This window comes from Mustela lutreola, chromosome X (assembly GCF_030435805.1).
Source record: "Mustela lutreola isolate mMusLut2 chromosome X, mMusLut2.pri, whole genome shotgun sequence".
Classification (NCBI taxonomy): domain Eukaryota; kingdom Metazoa; phylum Chordata; class Mammalia; order Carnivora; family Mustelidae; genus Mustela; species Mustela lutreola.
The window spans coordinates 130,396,278-130,418,727 of NC_081308.1; the positions used below are offsets into that span (position 1 = coordinate 130,396,278).

Here is a 22,450-nt window from a genome sequence, read left to right on the forward strand (position 1 = left end):
CCAATTCTATATACTCATCCAGAAAATAGAAAAGAAACACCACCCAACTAATTTTATGAGACCAGTCTACCATACCCAAATAAATTTAAGAAAAGAAAATTAAAGGTCAGTATTCCTGATGAATATTAAAAAAACTTTAACAAAATGTTAGCAACTAGAATCCAGAAATACATAACAAGAACAATACATCATAACAAGTAGAGTTTTATCTTGAGACTGCAAAGGTGGTTCAACACTGGAAAAATAACCACTGTGATTCAACACATCAACAGACTTTTTAAAAAGATAATTTCAATAGATACAAAAAAATTTTGAAAAAGTCCAACACACATTCATGATAAAACCCCTCAAAAAACTTTAGATAGAAGGGAACTCCCTCATACTTATAAATGACATGTAAAAAAAAAAATCTAATGCTGATTTTATATTGAGTGGTGAAAGAATACTTTCCCCAATAAGATCAGGAGCAAGGCAAGGAGATCTACTCTAACCACTTCTATTCAACATTGTATTACAGGCTCTATTCATTTCAAATACAATGAAAACAAAACAAAACAAGGAGAAGTACACAAAGTAGAAAAGAGGAAATAAAAATGTATTTTTAGACAACATTATCATCTACATAGAAGAGCCAAACAATCTAAAAAAAAAAAGCTACTAGAATTAGTGAGTTTTGTAAGGTCATGGTATACAAAGTAAATATAAAAATTATATTTCTGTGTATAACAATAAACATTCAAAGAAATTTTTAAATGCTATTTATAATAACATCAAAAATATAATACTTAGAATAAATATAACAAAATATAGGCAAGACCTACACACTTAAAACTATAAAAACATTGAGAGAATTTAAAGAAGAAATAAAAAATGCAAAACTATACCATATTCATATATCAGGAGAGTTAAGATTATTAGGATGCGATTTACCCCCAAATTAATGTATACATTTATTTCAGTCCCATTAAAACTTTCACCTGGAAAAGCTGATTAGTTGGTTATAAAATTTATATGGAAATGTAAAGGACTGAGAATAGCCAAAATATTTTTTAATGAAGAACAAAGCTCAAGGATCCATAATACCTTATTTCAAGATTTACTGTGATTCTATAGCAGAGGGCGCCTAGGTGGCTCAGTAAGTTGAGCGTCTGCCTTCAGCTCAGGTCATGATCCCAAGGTCCTAGGATTGAAAGAATTGGTTTCCTTGTTCAGTGGGGAGCCTGTTTCTCCCTCTGCCTGTTGTTCCCCCTGCTTGTGCATTCTCTCTCTCTCTCTCTCTCTCTCTCTCTTTCTCTCTGACAAATAAATAAAAATCTTTTTAAAATAATAATAATTCTATAGTAGAGTTTCACAACTTCAACGCTATTAACATTTTTGATCTGGATAATACTTTGTTGGTGGTGTCTGCCTGGCTTCCACCCACTAGAGGCCAGTAGCACTCACGTCTAGTAGTGACAAAAATGTCTCCAGACATTGCCAAGTGTTCCCTCCCCACAGGGAGGGGGATTGCCTCAGTTGAGAATCACTGAACTACAGTAATGTTACAGTCTGCTAATTTGCAAGGTTATACACATAAATTACACAGACAGAAGAGAGTCCAGAAGTAGACTTACATATATATGGTCAATTGATTTTGGACAAGGTACAAAGGTAATTCAATGAGAAAGGGATAGTCTTGTGAACAAATAATGCTGGAAAAAATGGGCATCCATATGAAAAAAATTTATATAGGCCTGGAACTGCCTTGCCCCAGAAAAAAAAGTCATCTAGACATGCATCAAAGATGTAAATCAAAGAACTGAAACTATAAAATTCTAGAAGAAAACAAATGAGATCATTTTGAACTTAGTTAAGGCAAAGACTTCCCAGAATAAAAAAGGTAAAAGTCATAATACAAACTTCACAGAGAAAATGAAAAGGGAAATCACAGAATGGGAGAAAGTGTTTTTCAAAATACCTATTTTTTAAAGGCCTGTAATATGCATTTATCTTACAACTTAATAACAGAAATACAAATATCTCAATTTTAAAATGGTAAAACAATTTGAATGGACATTTCTCTAAAGAAGATGTACAGATGGCCAGTAAGCACATGAAAAGATGTTCAAAATCATTAGTCATAGGGATATGTAAATTAGATTACAATGAGCTAACACTACACACTCACTAGAATGGCTAAAATGAAGACAAGGCAAGATACAAAGTTAATATATAAAAGTCAATTACTTCCCTATATACCAGCAATAAACAATTGAAATTTGGAAATTAAAAACACAACACTACTGGAAGCTTGTGAAGATGGCAGAGTATAAGGACCCTGAGCTCACCCTGTCCCATATTTACAAGTATCATCCACATCAAAGTCAATAAACTGGAGAGTGATCCCAAGCCTGGCAGATAAAACTCCACAACTAAATATAGAGAAGAAGCTGCATCTGAAAGATTGGAACAGTCAGAAAGGCAGAGGGAGGCTGCCCACAGGAGGAGGGAGCTGGTCATGGAAAGGGCAGAGAAATGAGCCCTCACACCAGGGCAATCACACAAAGAAGACTACTCCATATAGCCTTGGGTTTTAAAAATCAGAGGGTCTGAAGTCATTAGTTTGTATAACCAGTGGAAAATGAAGCCTGGAGCTTTAAAATTCAGCTAAGAGCATTGAGAAAGCCCAGGAGGCAAGTGATAGCTGAGTTGTGGCCCTTAAAGAGAGAGCAGCCTACAGAGATGAGCCAAAACAGAAATGGCAGTTTATATAATGTCTGGGGCAAACAGGAGACAGATTTGTTTATACTGATTTTGGAGCATGTTAGGGGGCTTCTTCAAAAACAAGGGACTTGGCAGGCACCATTTTCCTCCCCCAACCCCCAGCATAAGCACAGAGTCACTTGCCCAGAAGTGGGGCTGCATAGACATTTGCTACCTAATCTGCTAGCAGTGCACCACACCGATGAATGAGTTCTCCTGAGGCCTTACCCACTCCAAGTCTGCTAGATTCAGCCCTGGCCTCAGGGCAAATTTAGTTAAAGCCATGCAGGTACCATATCCAACCATCGGGTGCACAGCTCTCATCGGGCACTGCACACATCCACTGTGCTGTGTCCAGCCATGCATCCCCAGTCACTGAAGGTGCTGCTCCCAGCCCCAAGTCCCCAGCTGCCATCTCATATCCCCAGAGCCATGGAGCACATGCTCAACATTTGTTTGCACACAGTACTCAGCTGATCACCCACAGCTAACTCTATGTGCCACACTGCATGCTCTTAGCCACTGTAGTATGCCACACCTAGCCTCACACATCTGGCGAACCCGCCGCACAGCCCCCAGCTGCCACATTGCTTCAGATGACCTGGCATTGGACTAGTAGTCCAGCACAAATTTTGCTAATGCTGCTGCCCTGCTTCCAAGTTTCCTGGTGGGCACACCCCTTCAGAACTGGCCTGCTTAAATCCCGCTAACACCACAGAGAGCAATCACAATCCACAATAGGCAAAGAGAGTGCAGATAACTGCATTAAAAAGTAGAGTGACAGACATAATAGCAGGGTGTAAATACACATTGTTTATTCTCTTTAAGTGCCAGGTGCTGGTGAATAGGAGACACTGCACTACAAGACACTCCAGAATCTCTTCTTAAAATCACTACTTTCAAGAGCAAAAGACACAGCTGACTTTCTTAACACACACAAACAGACATAGAGAGGCAGATAAAATGAGACAGAAAAAATTATCCCAAATGAAAGAATAGGACAAGGCAAAGAAGATAGAAGTAACATGCATGAAAGAGAATTTAAAGCAATGATCATAAGGATAATCACTGGACTTGATAAAAGAGTAGAAGACATGAGGGAAACAACACAGAGATGAGGAATAACATAGAGATAAAGGACATAAAAACTGAAATGAGACATATGCTTGATAGAATGAACAGTAGGATTCAAGAAGCAGAGGAATGGAAAGTAATTGAGCAAAACAAAAGACAGAGGAAAAAAATATGCCAAACAAGAATAGACTTAGCAAACTCAGTGTCTCCATCAAATGTAATAATATTCATATTATAGGATCTCAGAAAAAAGAGGAAAGGGGGAAGAAAATTGATTTGAAGAAATAATACTTGAAAATTTCCCTAATCTGAGGAAGGAAACAGATATCCTATTTCAGGAGCCACAAAGAACCCCCAACACAATCAATAAAAACAGACCCACACCAAGACACATTCTAATTAAATTTGCAGATATTGTAATAAAGAAAAAAAGTTTAAAAGCAGCAAGACAAAAGAAGTCATTAACTTATAAGGGAAAACCCTTAAGAGTAGCAAGAGATTTTTCAAAATAAACTTTGCAAGACAGAAGAGAGTGGCATGGTATATTCGAAGTGCTAAATGGGAAAAAGTTGCAGCCAAGAATACTCCAACCAGCAAGGCTATCATTCAGAATATAAGGAGGCATAAAGAGTTTCCTAGACAAACAAAAACCAAAGGACTTAATTATCACTAAACAAGCTCTACAAAAATGATAAAGATTGGAGCAGAACTAAATGATTAGAAACAATAAGAAAGAGTAAGGAAGAAAGGAAGGAAGGAAGGAAGGACCACAGAAGAGATCAATGAAACAAGGAGCTGGTTCTTTGAAAAACTCAACAAAATTGACAAACTTCTAGGCAGACTTACCAAGAAAAAAAGAGAAAGGACTCAAACATAATCACAAATGACAAAGGAGAAATAATAAATACCACAACAGAAATAAATATAATAAAAAGCTACATGCCAACAAATTGGACAGCCTAGAAGAAATGGTTGAATTCCTAGAAACATAAACTACCAAAACTTAAAAAGGAGGAAATAGAAAACTTGAACAGATTGATAGCCAGCAAAGAAATTAAATCAGTAATCAAACAACTCCCAACAAACAAAAGCCTAGGACCAGATGGCTTCTCAGGCAGACTCTACCAAACATTTAAAGAAGATTTAATATCTGTATTTCTTAAACTATTGCAAAATACAGAAAAGGAAAGAAGACTTCTAAATTCATTTCATGAAGCCAGCATTACCCTAAAACCAAACCCAGATAAGGACATCACTAAAAAAGAGAACTACAAGCCAATATCCCTGATCAACACACAGGCAAAAATCCTCAACAAAACACTAGCAAACTTAATTCAAAAATACATTAAAAGGGGAACCTGGGTGGCTCAGTGGGTTAAAGACTCTGCCTTCAGCTCAGATCACGATCCTAGGGTCCTGGAATCGAGCCCCACATCGGGCTCTCTTCTCAGCAGGAGCCTGTTTCCTCCTCTCTCTCTCTCTCTCTCTCTCTCTCTGTCTCTCTGCCTACTTGTGATCTCTGTCTGTCAAATAAATAAATAAAATCTTTAAAAAATACATTAAAAAATTATTCACCGTGATTGTGGGGGATTTATTCCTGGGCTGCAAGGGTGATTCAATATTCATGAAACAATCAATGTGATATGTCACATTAATACAAGAAAGGATAAGAACCACATGATCATTTCAATTGATGCATAAAGAGCATTTGAAAAAGTACATCATTCATGGAAAAAACCCTCAACACAATAGGTTTAGAGGGAACATATCCCAACATAATAAAGGCCATCTATGAAAAACTCAATGCTAACATCACCCTTAATGGGGAAGACTGAAAGCTTTTCCCAGAAGGTCAGGAACAAGATAAAGATGTCCACTCTTTAAAAAAAAAAAGATGTCCACTCTCACCACTTTACTGCACCATAGTACTGGAATTCCTAGCCACAGCAGATAACAAAAAGAAATAAAAGGAATCCAGATTGGTAAGGAAGAAGTAGAACGTTCACTATTTGCAGGTGACATGATTCTCCATATTGAAAACCCTAAAGACTCCACCAAAAAACTGCTAGAACTGGTAGATGATTTGGTAAAGTTGCAGGATATAAAATCCATCTAGAGAAATCTGTTGTATTTCTATATACCAATAATGAGACAGCAGAAGGAGAACACAATTCCATTCATAATTGCACCCAAAATATTAAGATACCTAAGAATAAACTCAACTAAAGAGGTGAAAGACATACACTCTGAAAACTATAAAACACTGATAAAAGAAATTGAAGATGACGCAAAAGTATGGAAAGATATTCAATGCTTATAGAATGCAAGAACAAATATTGTTAAAATGTCTATATTACCTAAAACAATCTACAGATTGAATGTAATCCCTATCAAAATACCAACAGCATTTTTCAGAGAACTAGAATAAACCTTAAAATCTGTATGGGAGCACAAAAGACTGAATAGCCACAGCAATGTTAAAAAAGAAAAGCAGAGATATGATGAGTACTGGGTGTTTTATGCAACTAATGAATCATTGAACACTGCATCAAAAACTAATGATGGACCATATGTTGGCTAATTGAACACAATAAAGAAAAGGAAAGAAAAGATGGAGGATTCACAGTGCAGACTTCAACTTATATCACAAAGTTATAATGATCAAAACAATATGGTACTGGCATAAAAATAGTCACATAGATCAATAGAACAGAATAGAAAATCCAGAAATGAATATACAAATATCTGGTCAATTAATCTTCAACAAAGCAGGAAAGAATATCCAATGGAAAAAATGGTCTCTTTAACAAATAGTGTTGGAAAAACTGGACAGCCACATGCAAAAGAATAAAACTGGACCACTTTCTTACATTATACACAAAAATAAATTCATAATGGATGAAAGACCTAAATTTGAGACCTGAAGTCATTAAAATCCTAGAGGAGAGGACAGGCAGTAACCTCTCTGATATCAGCCTTAGCAAATTTTTTCCAGATATGTGTTCTGAGGCAAGGGAAACAAAAGCAAAACTAAACTATTGGGACTACATCAAAATACAAAATTTCTGCACAGCAAAGGAAATGATCAACAAAACTAAAAGGCAATCTACAGAATGGGAGAAGACATTTGTAAATGACATATCGATAAAGGGTATCCAAAATATATGAAGAACTTATAAAACTCAACACCAAAAAAAAAAAATCCAATTAACAAATGGGCAGAAGACATGAACAGACATTGCTCCAAAGAAGATATCCAGATGGCCAACAAGACACATGAAAAGATAATCATTATCACTTACAATTGGGGAAATGTAAATCAAAATTACAATGAGCTAACACCTCACACCTGTCAGAATAGCTAAAATCTTTTGAGGAACCTCCATGCTGTTTTCCAGAGTGGCTGCACCAGCTTGCATTCCCACCAACAGTGTAGGAGGGTTCCCCTTTCTCCGTATCCTCACCAGCATCTGTCATTTCCTGACTTGTTTATTTTAGCCATTCTGACTGGTGTGAGGTGATATCTCATTGTGGTTTTGATTTGTATTTCCCTGATGCCGAGTGATATGGAGCACTTTTTCATGTGTCTGTTGGCCATCTGGATGTCTTCTTTGCAGAAATGTCTGTTCATGTCCTCTGCCCATTTCTTGATTGGATTATTTGTTCTTTGGGTGTTGAGTTTGCGAAGTTCCTTATAGATTCTGGACACTAGTCCTTTATCTGATATGTCGTTTGCAAATATCTTCTCCCATTCTGTCAGTTGTCTTTTGATTTTGTTAACTGTTTCCTTTGCTGTGCAAAAGCTTTTGATCTTGATGAAATCCCAATAGTTCATTTTTGCCCTTGCTTCCCTTGCCTTTGGCGTTGTTCCTAGGAAGATGTTGCTGCGGCTGAGGTCGAAGAGGTTGCACTGCCCTATGACCCAGCAATTGCACTATTGGGTATTTACCCTAAAGATACAAACGTAGTGATCCAAAGGGGCACGTGCACCCGAATGTTTATAGCAGCAATGTCCACAATAGCCAAACTATGGAAAGAACCTAGATGTCCATCAACAGATGAATGGATCAAGAAGATGTGGTATATATACACACAATGGAATACTATGCAGCCATCAAAAGAAATGAAATCTTGCCATTTGCGACAACATGGATGGAACTAGAGCGTATCATGCTTAGCGAAATAAGTCAAGCAGAGAAAGACAACTATCATATGATCTCCCTGATATGAGGAAGTGGTGATGCAACATGGGGGCTTAAGTGGGTACGAGAAGAATCAATGAAACAAGATGGGATTGGGAGGGAGACAAACCATAAGTGACTCTTAATCTCACAAAACAAACTGAGGGTTGCTGGGGGGAGGGGGTTTGGGAGAAGGGGGTGGGATTATGGACATTGGGGAGGGTATGTGCTTTGGTGAGTGCTGTGAAGTGTGTAAACCTGGTGATTCACGGACCTGTACCCCTGGGGATAAAAATATATGTTTATAAAAAATAAAAAATAAAAAATAAAAAAATAAAGAATAGCTAAAATCAACAACACAAGAAACAACAGGTGTTTGTGAAGATGTGTTGAAAGAGGAACCTTCTTGCACTGTTGGAGGGAATGCAAACTGGTGCAGGCACTCTGGAAAACAGTGTGGAGTTTCCTCAAAAAGTTAAAAATAGAACTACTCTATGATCCAGCATTTGCAATACTGGGTATATACCCAAAGAATACAAAAACATTAATTCAAAGGGATACATGGATCCCTATGTTTATAGGAGCATTATTCACAATAGCCAAGATACGGAAGCAGCCCAAATGTCCATGGACTGATGAATAGATAAATAAGATGGGGTGTGTGTGTGTGTATACATATATATGGATCTCTCTCTCTCTCTCTCTCTTTATATATATATATATATTTCCATTTGTATTATTTCTGATGAATACATGTAAGTTTTTTCCCACCCAAATTAGATAAGTGTTTAAATTGATTTTTTTTCAGGAGCAGAGTAGCGCAGCGGAAGCGTACTGGGCCCATAAATTGATTTTTTTTCATTTTATTGCTTATATTTATTTAATACTTCCAAAATGTTATATTATATATAAATTATATATATATATATATATATATATATATATAGAGAGAGAGAGAGAGAGAGAGAGAGATAGCCATATATGTATACATATATATCTCTATATATAGAGGGAGAGATATCTATATATCTATATATATATATATGGATATAGATATATCTCTCTCTAGAGAGAGAGAGAGATCCATATATATGTATACACACACACACACACACACACACACAGACACACACAACATAGATAGAGATAGAGATAGAGAGATAGGAATATTATTCAGTCATAAAAAATGAAACCTTGCCATTTACAATAACATGGATGGAACTAGAGAGTATAATGCTAAGCAAAATAAGTCAAAGAAAGACAAATACCGTATAAGTTCATTAATATGTGTAATTTAAAAAACATAACACATGAACAAAGGGAAGAAAGAGAGAGGTAAAGAAACAGACTCAATTATAGGGAAGAAACTGATGGTCACCAGAGGGGAGGTGGGCAGGGGGATGGGTGAAATAGGTGAAGGGGATTGAAGAATACACTTTTGATGAGCACCAAGTGATGTATGGAACTGGTGAATTACTGTATTGTATACCTGAAATCAATATAATAGTGTATGTTAACTATCCTAGAATTAAATAAAAACTTAAAAGAAAAAGAAGCAAGTGTGAGCGGCTCCAGGCTTTGTGTTCTGGAAGGATGTAAACAGAAGTAAAGCTGAGCTAAACATCAGAAAGTAAAGTTTATCTGTAATGTTTTATTTACTTCATTAAATACATCTGAACCAAAAATGACAAAATGCTAACACTTGTTCATTCTGAGCAGTATGTATGTACTTATTTGCTCATTTTATTAGACGTTTCTCTGAGTTTCTAAATAAAGTCTTCAAAATTAAAAATGAGAAATAAGAAATGATAAATTTCTAATAAATTTGAGCAAAATGAAAAAATAGAAATTAAAATTATAAATAGCAATTTCCCTGTATACCAACCATAATAAATTAGCAAAAATAATGATAGAAAGATCCCCTTCACAAATTAAAAGCATAACATAAATTTTACCATTATACACTCTATACAAATAGACATATAGAGGGTCAGATTCCACACAGCTGGTAAATAGAAGAGTTGAGGTAATAAAAATTATTTTAAAGTTAAAAAAGTATTAAACTAGGACAGAAAGAGTCAGGGTACAAAATATGGAAATTAGATAAATTCCAAAGAGAATCTACTATATATAATAATTTATGCATATTAAATAATTTATGTATATTATACATATAATAATTTATGCATATTAAATCTACTATATAATAATTTATGTGTATTAAATTTATGCATAATTATGCATATTATCACAGAACAGTTGGAAAGGATTAATTATTCAATATCTGTTATTGTGAAAAATTGAAAGGGAAAACAATTTAGAAAATTACCTCATACCACACACCAAAAAAAATTTTGGAAGGATTAAACAAATATAAGCAATAAAAAATGAAAAAAAAATCCATTTAAACACTTATCTATTGTGTATATATACCACATCTTCTTGATCCATTCATCTGTTGATGGACATCTAGGTTCTTTCCATAGTTTGGCTATTGTGGACATTGCTGCTATAAACACAATACTATGCAGCCATCAAAAGAAATGAAATCTTGCCATTTGCGACAACATGGATGGAACTAGAGCGTATCATGCTTAGCGAAATAAGTCAAGCAGAGAAAGACAACTATCATATGATCTCCCTGATATGAGGAAGTGGTGATGCAACATGGGGGCTTAAGTGGGTACGAGAAGAATCAATGAAACAAGATGGGATTGGGAGGGAGACAAACCATAAGTGACTCTTAATCTCACAAAACAAACTGAGGGTTGCTGGGGGGAGGGGCTTTGGGAGAAGGGGGTGGGATTATGGACATTGGGGAGGGTATGTGCTTTGGTGAGTGCTGTGAAGTGTGTAAACCTGGTGATTCACAGACCTGTACCCCTGGGGATAAAAATATATGTTTATAAAAAATAAAAAATTTAAAATTTAAAAAAAAATAAAAATAAAAAGACAGAAAAGAAAAAAAAACACTTATCTAATTTGGGTGGGAAAAAACTTACATGTATTCATCAGAAATAATACAAATGGAAAGATAAATGTAATTACATAAATGTTCATTTGTGCATAAAAGTTCATTTAAAACACAAACATGGGAAGTATTTTCCACATATGCCACAGAAGAAAGGTATAATGTCTATTAAATGTATACATTGTCCATAAAAATGAACAAAAAACGTATAAGTTATCAATGGAAAAATTATATAGGCCATGGATGTATGTTCATAGGAAGGGAATAAAAGTAACCAAGAAACCTGAGACAATATTTATGCTCAATATAGTAAAAGAAACATTAAAACAGTAAGATACCATTTAGCTTCTATTATACTGGCAGATTTTAAAAGAATGATGATAGCCAGTTTTGGTATAGGTGGATAAACAGAAATCGTCCATTTTATACAGTGAGACAACTTCATACATATACCGAACCTTTAAAAATTTAATCCTCAGGTCCAATAATGTCTCTTATAAAAACCCATCTTAAGAACATCATTTATTCAACAAATATCTAGTAAAGATCTACAATGTATCATGCATTGCTCTAGGTACTGGGTGATACAATAGTGAATACAAAGTAAAAAAAAAAAATCTGTGCTCATGGGGCTTACATTTTAATACAAAGATCCAGATAATAAATTAGAAAATATCTCAACTATTAGGTTATGATACAGATCAGGGAGAAAAAATAAAGCAAGAAAAGAGGAAAATGAGTGTGGAGAAGCATTTGCATATTTATGGATAGTTGTTTTATTGACCATATGGAGGTAATATTTGAACAAAGACCTAAAAGAGATGAGGTTCAAAGAAGCAAAGGTTTATACATAAAGGTACTATGGACTCTGAAAAACAATCTGAGGGTTTTGAAGGGGCGGGAGGTGGGAGGTCGGGGTACCAGGTGGTGGGTATTATAGAGGGCACGGATTGCATGGAGCACTGGGTATGGTGCAAAAATAATGAATACTGTTATGCTGAAAATAAATAAAGAATAAATTAAAAAATATATACATTTCAGGGCTATTCATGATAATGTAAATTAAAAATAATTTAAATGACTAATACAGGATCTGTTAAATAATTAAAGTAGGTACAAATTGTACAACTGAAAATTATGAAGCCATTAAAAATTGTCTGAAGGCTAGTGAATGACACAGTGAAATAGTTACAGTACAATACCCATGGAGAAACCAGATAGGAAATAGTACATGTAATATATGATCCCAGTTATGTAAACATGGAAACACATCTGGGAGGAAGCCAAGCAAGTTGTCTTTGGACCAGGTATTGAGAGGTGATTTGTGTTTTCTCTCCATTTTTTAAAAATTTTCTATTATGAGGCTGTTTCATTTTATGAATAGAAAAAAAATAGAAATAAATATTACAGTCTTAAGGAAGATTAATAAGTGTACAAAATTTTTTAAATGGTGGTGCTAATCAGCCATGCCTAGAATACCGGGTCCAGCTTTGGATATTATGTGTTAAGAGTGATACTGAAAACTTCAGCATCTCCTATAGAAGATACTCAAAATATAAGCCATATGAGCTTAAGAACTGGGAATATATGGACTGGAGAAAAGATAAAAAGAACAAACTATCTTTAAGCTTTTCAATGGCTAATTACAGGGCAAAGAAATAGACATTAGTATTCCTGTTGCTCCAAGGAGCAACCCATAGGTTGGATTCAAAAGACAGATTTCAGGTCAGTATGAGGAAGAATTTGTTAACAATCACAGTTATCAGGTGGTATTAAACAACCTTTCCTGCAACTATTCACACTGAAAATAAATGACCATATGTACTGGTTGATAAGACTACCATTATATGATTGGTAAGGACCCTGCTATTTCTGAGCTCCTCTTGCACTATTTAAAAAAGTTATTTTATGTTATGATCACTTACATAATTCCACCCCCATCCACCTCCCCTTCCCTTCAAAAAAATCTATGCAATTCTTGATTCCTTTTATGAAATCATTTTTAAACAGAAAAGGGTACCCTTCAAAATATACATCCTGGAGATTTTTATTCTTCATTCTGTGTATAGTGAGGAGACATTGTGTACAAACATCAATACCTTTAAAATGTTTTAAGTATAAAAATGTTTTTCTATTACCAACCAATATTTTCCTTTACCAGAGATCTTCCCCCTAGGAACAGACTGTCTGGACCACTACATTTCAGAACATGAGATAATCACCTTGCCTCTGCTCCACAGTATCCTGCATCATTTTCTCTGCAGTGCCCTTAGTTCATTTTAAAACCAGCAGTGGTGAAAATATCACCTAGTACTCATAGTTACTACAGATTTCAGAACACAGTCAGTTCTTTTCTTAACTTTCAGAACAGTGATGGTTTGAGCAATCTCAGGAATAGAACAAGGTAAGGGCATTCCTGTGATCTCTTCTAAGCCCTATGAATACTTCCACCAAAATTAGCAACCTTCAGAATTCCATATAAAATCCCTAGTGTTCCTTAAACAAGTGACTGAGCCTGAACAACCAGCACAGGACCGTAAGAATGGAGTAAAGAATAGAGCATAAACTATAGAATCTTTCAGCAAGGTCTAGTCCAACCTTCCTCATTTTACAATAATGGAAACAGAAGCTCAAACAAGTTACTTGTTACAAGAAACTAAGTCAGCATCCAAACCAAGACTGGAATCTAGACTAGGCTATCTGAAATCTCATTTTCAGAGAGACTTAATATCCTATTCTCCATATTTTTTTTTTCTTACCAAGTGTATCTTTCTCGAACTTGTTGAATGGGGAGAATGAAGATCTGGGAAGAGTGCTGACTCATTGAGAATTTCAGTTAAGCAACATGACATATAACCTGGTTTCAAATAAGCCTATGCTTGGGGTGCCTGGGTGGCTCAGTTGGTTAAGTGGCTGCCTTGGGTTCAGGCTATGATCCCAGGGTCTTGGGATCAAACCTCACATTGGACTCCCTACTCAGCGGAGGGCCTGCTTCTCCCTCTCCCTCTACCTGACGCTCTGACTACATGTGCTCTCTTTCTGTCAAATAAATTTTTTAAAAAATCTTTTAAAAAAATAATCCTGTGCTTTTGTGGACATGAGACTAGAGGGAATCTTACCTTTCCTTACAGCATTATCATCTGCCAAACAACAGCAAAATGGATATGATCATCCAGTCTTTTAGTAAGCACTGTGAGTATCATAATGGGGAGAACTATTAGAAAACTATTGTTTGTCAGTACACAGTGCTGCTGAAAAGTCTAATAATGGTAACCATGCCTTCCTTCTTAAAGCAATCTATTTTCCTCTATATACTAATCACAACATACAACTATGTAATTCAATAGTTTGTAGAATAATGTCTATCTCACTGTCTGAACCATGAACCCAAAGGTGGCAACAACCACTGTTATTTTGCTCACCATTACATTCTCCATGTTTGGTAAATGGAATATACTCAAAAATTGTTTGCCCAACTAATGGATGAGACCTCTTTATTCTTGGCTCTTTCATAATACTGCATTCGCAAACATTACTTCCACGCACCTTCCCTCTCCTCTGTAGCCTTCACACAATCGCATCTTTGTTTTCCCATAGCCTAAAGCATATGCATTCCCCAAATAAGAGATCTTTGGATCCCTTCTTTCCACTTTAAGTACCACCTCTATATCAATGACTCAAATCACTCTCTCCAGTTGACTTATTTTGAGAGCTCCAGTTCCACATTTCTTTCAACTGTACCCAATACTTTTTGCTGGGCTGTGGGACCTCAGTCAAATCAAGTGATTCCCCATATCAGGATCAGTTAGCTCATCTATAAGATAAAGGTGTTGCCTCTCTACTGCCTATAAAAGAAAGCTCTAATTCTCCACGCCAGCATTTAATATTATTTACAGCCAGATCTCTACTTATTTTGCCAAATATTTCTTACATACTTTTACCATACATTTGACTGCAACATCACTAAGCTCCTCACTGTTCCTAATAATGTCCTCTGCTCTTCTGGCCTCTTCCTAGAACACCAAAGTGTACCTCCAAAGTTTGATTAATCTTTGAAGCCCAGTTCAAACACTATATTTCTGGGAAGCTGCCTTTGATCTCTTTGCATGCCCTTCTTTTATGTGTGTGGATTACATTCTCCTAAAATTATAGTTGTTTGCATATTTCTTCTCTCTCTTACTTGACTCTGTCATCTTGGACAGTAGAGGCTACTCCTAAATCAGCCTGTATCTCCCACATCGCCTTTTGTTCATAGCACTTAGTAATGTTATACTAAATGGATTCATTTTAGGCTCTATCAGTCAACCTCCTTAAAATGCTTTTAATCAGTCCCTGTGTTTCTGGAATAAACAACATCCTTACAATGGTCACTTCAGCTACACCAGCTTTTTCTCAATTTCTTAAATTCACTATGCATCTCAAGGCCCTCATGCATGCTCTTCTCTTCATCTACAAAACTGCTCCTCCCTCACCATAATAACCCCCTCACTCCCATGCCTCTACTCATCCTTAATATCACTTCTGCAAGGAAGCTTTTCTTAAACCTCACACTAGATCAGTTTTTTCTGTTATATACCTTCCTAGCCCCACCCTCATCCTTTTTCTTCATTATTACTGACTGAAATAACTGTTGTGTGAGTATCTGATTTATGGTCTTTTCCCCATCAAACTGTAAGTTCCTCGTGAGCAAAGGCCATGCCTTATCTGCATGGCCTTGTATTATCTGCATGATGCTTTACCATATCGTTAAATAAATGTTGGACTACTGAATTGATGAACAATTGATTTAAAAGTAAAAACTTAGGACTTAGGACATATAATTCCTTTTTTTTCAAGATTTTATTTATTTATTTGACAGACAGAGATCACCAGTAGGCAGAGAGGCAGGCAGAAGGAGGGGGGAAGCAGGCTCCCTGCTAAGCAGAGAGCCTGATGCGGGGCTCGATCCCAGGACCCTGGGATCATGACCTGAGCCAAAAGTAGAGGCTTTAAACCACTGAGCCACCTAGGGGCCCCCGGACATATAATTCCTTTAAAATAAAATTGGGATTCCAGATAAATTGGCCTTATATTCACCATTAGAAATTTATAAAACAGGATAAATACTATCTCACAAATGCTGGAAGGAAACCAAAATTACCTATTATTTAATGAATGTGTGGCTCCAAAACGCATTATACCAAGTGACTTGGTCATTCATTTAATAAACATTTATTAAACACCTACTATATGCCACACACTAGGATAGTGGCTGATACTACAATAAATTGAAGTGACAATTTACTTGCTTGGAATATATAATCTAAGAGGTGCATTTATAAAAGCTTAAAAAAAACCCTTTATGACAGTCACAACAAGTGATGTTACTTTGTAAGGATATTATGTTCTTTGTCAAAGGAGACATTTAACCTGATGGTGAAAAATCCTTTGGCAAAAATGACTTTGAAATTATAACTGGGCCAAATCTGGGCCTCTTAAATTCCTAGTAGCCTAGACTAGTGCTGTTCAAAGTGTGGTCTATAGATTAATGCCTATCTGCAAACTATTATTGCCAGGCAGTAATGACCTAGGAGCAGAAATGAAAATAATCACTTATGAAATATTATAGCAATTTTAAAAATAATTTTTACATCTGTTGAATCTAGTAATAAAAATGTGAGTTTATATTTGTTTTTTCTTTCCTTTTCTAATAATTCATAATGTATTTTACTAAAGTAACAGTCTGCAATGGATTGGAAAATTTTTAAAAACTGGTCTTTGAACAAGGTAGTTTGAAAAGCACTGAAACAACAGATTCAAGATTACCTGGTAATTTGCTAAAATGAAAAATCTTAGGCTGTACCCCCAGACCCTCTGAGTCTGAATTAGCATTTTAACAAGATGCCCAGGGGGCGTGTGGGTGGCTCAGTGGGTTAAGCCGCTGCCTTCGGCTCAGGTCATGATCTCAGGGTCCTGGGATCGAGTCCCGCATTGGGCTCTCTGCTCAGCAGAGAGCCTGCTTCCTCCTCTCTCTCTCTGCCCGCCTCTCTGCCTACTTGTGATCTCTGTCTGTCAAATAAATAAATAAAATCTTTAAAAAAAAAAAAGATGCCCAGGAGATTCTTTTGCACATTAAATTTGGAAAAACACTGGCCTAGATGATTTCTGAAGCCCTTACAAACCTCAGAGTTTATAATTTACTTCAGATAGAGAATTACAGAACTAAAAGACCTTTGGTGATACAGTCTACCTCATCATCATTTTTAGATGGAAAAATTGAGTCCCATGGATGGGGGACTCGGGTGTCCAAGGTAACTGACAAATTAGCAGAGCTAGGAATAAAACTCAAATTCCTTAACACCCAGGTCAGTTCTCCACTCTAACACACTGGTGCTCACTCCTACTCCACGCAGTCTCACTCTGCACCATCCCCTCAGTGATGTCATTGTTTCTGAGATACTTTCTGATCAAAGAATTTATCCTTTTACCTTCCACATACTATGTGAACCTTGAAACACCACTATTTCAAGTGTCTCCTTTATAATTGCCATAAATCCATGTTGCTCAAATCTCACATGCCTATTTTCTGACTGCTATTTGGATATTCTGGAGCTTCAGAAGAACAATCACTAACTGATTTCTGGTTTGTTTGTTTGTTTGTTTGTTTTTCGGGGGGAGAGCTTCTTTGTTCCCATGAGTCCACTTGATACCAAATAGCAAGCTTTTCCAAGGAAGAAAACATACACTATCAAGGCTGCTTTAAAAAAGCTCAGTATCCTGGTTTGTGACTGACAAATGAGAATGGGATACTGGTCATATTAATAAAAATCTAGCTTCCAAAATGAGACAAACAATGATCTTTTACTTGTGATCTTGTCAGACCTGAGGCTTTGAGGAGAGAGGTATGACTTCTATCTTCAACTGCCTGATGAGCTATTATTAAGAAGAAGCAAATTTGTTGCAGTTAGTCCCAAAGAAGCAAGGAATACAAGTTACAAGGAGACAGACCTTGGCTTATAAGGGGGATTACTTTCTGGCAATCAGAATTGCTCAAAGATTTAAAAAAAAAAAAAGCCATCTAATGAGTTCTCTGTCACTGCAGAGAGATCAAGTGAAAATTAGTCAATGAATTGAATGCTTAGGAAAAATTGAAGAACTGGGTGGAGAAGTAAAGCTTAATGACCTACCAGGTTCAAGTTTTAATATTTTAAAATTTTCAGGACCAGGTGACTCTAGCTCTCAGAAAATAAGAGCAAAATTTGGTCTGGAAAAAAAGCAGTCTTTTGCTGGATATGAGATGGATGAGGTTATGACAGTAAACAAGTCAACTCTTTCCAGATAGCCTTTTCAAAGGAAAGCAGGCTGGCCAAGGAAAGCCTTTTGGGCAGCTTCTCCAGGAAACCCAGATGAGGCTTGGTTCCACAATGGCCAGCCACTATGCCATACTCTAAATTCCTATTACTCTACACGAAAGCTAGGCTATTACTTTTTTTTTTTTTTTTTTTTTTTGCCAAGAGTACCCTTCCTATCACACCTACACTTGCCTAACCAACAAAGGTACAAAATTTTTCCCAAGGAGACAGTAGTGCTTAATGGCCAAGACCATGCATTCTAGAATTAAGTTGCCTATGTTTTAATTCCCAACTGGGACATGTAATTACTCTGTAACCTTGGACAGTTACTTAACCTCTCTGTGCTTCAGTTTCCTCATCAGTAAACCAAGGATAATACTAGTACCTGCTTCATAGTGTTGGTGTAAGAATACATATTAAATCCTCAACCTAAGATCCAAAACATACAAGGCACTCAACAATGGTAGCAATTAGTATTTTTGATGTAATAATTACTACCATGGACATGGCAGTGTTAGTAACTCAAAAACTCCCATCAAGCAACCAGATCCCTTCTCCTAGCAGTTCAGAGGGGGTATACTACAACATCTCCAGGCAGTCCTTGCATAGCTCCAGACATCCAGAACCTGCTGATCCTCAACAAACCATACAATTCACAGCAGGAATCCTGGCTTATCATCCTGCTCTAAATCCAAAAGCCACCCCTCCCCCAGTCCTCCTGCCTATGCCATCCTCAGCCACAGAGGACCAGCAAGCTGGGAAACCAATTCCACACAAACCATCAGGTGTTTCTTCCTTCTCAAGGACACAGCTGGACTTATACCATGCCTGCCAGTGGGATGGGGTAGGGTATCTGAATCCCTTTCTAGCTTGTCTGTTCAACTACCTAGGATGGGGAGTGGGCAGGCAATAGGGCTTCCCATGGGGAATCAAGAGAGGTCCCGCAAGTTTGTAAAGGAACTCTGGCCCAACCTCACAATAAACCCCTTAAAGGAAGGGGGGGGGGGTCCTCAAGCTGCTTCAAAAGAAGCAGTTATTTACAACTTTCCACTCAGTTGCATCTGGGAAAGGGAAAAGGGCTGCATGGGATTCTCCTTATTTCTTGATTTCAGCAATGAGAAACAGCTGCAGAGAAAGAGTTAAAGGCGGAAGGAAGCTCCAGCCATTACCCCATCCCCGTGCCTAGGGCTGTCTGGGGGGTCATGACTGTGCTGTCTGCTCCAGCTAAGGAACACTGGGTGGCTTTCTGCAGCAGCTGCCTGGCCCCCTAAGCAATTTGCAAGGTCAAGGCTGACCTGTTTCCAAAAAGGAACAAAACAATTCACTGACAATGAAGCAAATCGCGCATACACCACATCACAACCCCCTCCCCAAATCAGGTTTTACCTCAGTGCCTCCCTGCCCAGATGCCAACTCTGGGCTTCCACCAGCCCCACTGGGAAACCCAGGATAGCATCACAGCTGCAGAGCATGTCTCGCCTCCCCGGCCAACCCAAGGAGACTCTCAGTACGGGGGAGAGATGCTATCGCTAAAAGAGACCTCAGCTTGGGGGAGGGGGAAGGAGGGACATCTCTGTTCCTTACCAAGAGCCACAGTCACTTCCCCGAGGCCGAGAGAAGAGAAGGATGAATGAAATGAAACAAGTTGGAGATTAAGTCCTCACAGAGCTCGGCTTCCTCTTCTCTTTCTCTGGGTCTCTCTCCTGGTCCCTCTCCCGTCTCTCTGGTTTGCTCGCTAGCTTGCGCGCGCTCACGCTCTCCTCTCCCTCTCTCTCCTCCCCCTCTCCCTCTCTCTTTCTCCCGCCTCTCCCTATCTCTTCTCTCTTCCCTCCTCCCCTCCCCCTTTGCTGCCTTTAGATTCACCATTCCCTGGTGCTGAGCACGCGGCTGTGCTGGGGCTCTGGAATACAGTGCTGCAAGGTTTTGGATCTGTGGTTGTTTTAGGAAAGACTAAAGTAGTATTTTATTATTTAAGATTTCCAGCAGAGAAATAGAGGGAAGCTCAGAGGGAAGGGGAGGAGCAGAGGAAGCCAGAGGAACGGAAAGAGAGCAAAAGGGTAAGAGCAGTGAATAGGAGGATAAAGGAAGTATGGATTACCATGCTGATATGTGATGCTGGCTAGCTGCTCCAAGACAGAAAATAAGTGGTCTATCTCCCTTACATCCCTCTGGGTGTGTCTTCTTAGCTCAGGCTCCAAATAAAGGTTTCACAATCCTGTTTGTTCACATTCCATCTCTGAGGACAGTAATGAGCTAAAAAAAAATTTACATCAAAGAGTTTGTCATTCCCCCTCCACTAAAAAGAAAGTGTTCAGCCACATTGATTCCCTAATGACCTAACTGCCACCTCCACCCCCCACAAAGTAGAAGTGTGAACCCAGTTCAGAACTGTCAATTGGAGCTTACCTCCAGGCAAAAGAGACAAACAGCAGAACCACAATACTCCTTTTCAAAAACCTCAGAAAGGAATATAGGTATAGGTAAGTGTGTGAGCTCACAGGTGACTTTGCACATGGGAGACTAGGACAGAGAAGAGATTAGTTAAAATATAAAACAATTGTATTCCCATTGGGGTAAAAAAAAAAATAACTGAGCAAAGAACAGTAACAATGAAATAGAGGGTAAAGAGACCTAGGCTAAGGATACAATAAAGGAACTTGGATTTGAGTCCTACCTCTCAAAATTGCTCCACTGCACCTTTGACAAGTTACCTCTTTAATCTGGCTCTCATAGTATGTCCAGTGGCAAAATGAATGGTGATAGATGTAGATGATCTTGAAAGACTCGTCAAGACCTAACAATCTAGGCTCTAAGACAGGTGACAAGAAAATTAATCTGTTGATAGTGAAAAATACACTACCAAATTTCAAAGCTTCTCCAAAGATGGGTCCCCAAATGAGACCCCCAAATCACATTGACATGACATTCCATTTTGAATGTTTTAAGGGCAATATGAATATGAGCATATGTGTTCCTATTCTACATACTATGTTTAGCATAAAAATACTGGCCTCAATGCATATACAGTGACTCAGACATGGTAGGCATTTAAAATTTTTTCCCAAGGTGGGTTATTTTTATCCCCCTACCCCAAATTCCCAATACTCTACACATGTCCAGTAAGGAATATGTGCTCCACTTCAACCCATATATTGAGTGTACAGATAGGGATCCATAGGCTCACAGTCACTGAGCTAAAAGTACCCAGACAGATAACCATCTCATTATGCAGAAAGAGAAAGAGGCTTGCAGAAAAAAATATAGCTCCCACAATCTCATAGTGAATCAGTGATAAAATCAAGACCAGCACCTAGTCTGCTGATCCCAGACATAGTATTTTTGTCTGCCAAAGCAACAGGTAAGCTTTACATAAAGCAAGTGTATTTGTTTGCATAAATGTCTGTTGGATTTAATGGATTAGCAAAATGGCAAACAGAAATATACATACTTATAAAAAATAAAAAATTAAAAAAAAAAAAAAAAAGAAATATACATACTGGTATAAAGTTGTGTTATTTTTGAGGTCTGCCATAACAAATTACAATAAACTTGGTGACTTAAAACCACAAAAATATATTGTCTCAGCTCTGGAGGCCATCTGAAGTCTGGTATGAAAGTGCTGGCAAGGCCAATCTTCCCCCAAAGGCTCTAGAGAAATTTCCCCTGCTTATTCCAGCTTCTGGTAGCTTCTGGCATTCCTTGGTTTATAGAAGAATCACTCTAATCTCTGCCTCAATCTTCAAATTATCTTCTCTTCAGTATCTCTGTAGGACCAAATTTCCCCACTTTTTTTGTTTTAAAGACACCAGCCATTAGATTTGGGCCCACACTAAATCCAGAATGATTTTACCTTGAGATTTTTAATTACTTCTGCAAACATAACACATCCAAATAAAATTACACCTTAGAGGCTTGATGGACATAAATTTAGGGGAGATGTTATTCAACCCACACAGTGGCCACCTTTTATTTTTGTGAAATAAAGATACTAACAAATAAACCACCTATGGGATCATCATTTTTTTTTAATTTTTTATTATTTATAAACATATATTTTTATCCCCAGGGATACAGGTCTGTGAATCACCAGGTTTACACACTTCACAGCACTCACCAAAGTACATACCCTCCCCAATGTCCATAATCCCACC

General features: G+C 37.3%; 1 protein-coding gene across 2 annotated transcripts in view; it reads right to left on the minus strand.

Annotated features, from left to right (window-relative positions):
- GABRA3 (gamma-aminobutyric acid type A receptor subunit alpha3) overlaps nt 1-20,066 on the minus strand; it is a 388,210-nt gene extending 368,144 nt beyond the window's left edge. For both annotated transcript variants that reach the window (XM_059158037.1, XM_059158036.1), the window contains exon 1: nt 19,884-20,066. The gene's annotated coding sequence lies outside the window, so the exon portion shown is untranslated. The remainder of the gene's footprint in view (nt 1-19,883) is intronic.
- Nucleotides 20,067-22,450: the final 2,384 nt, after the last annotated feature.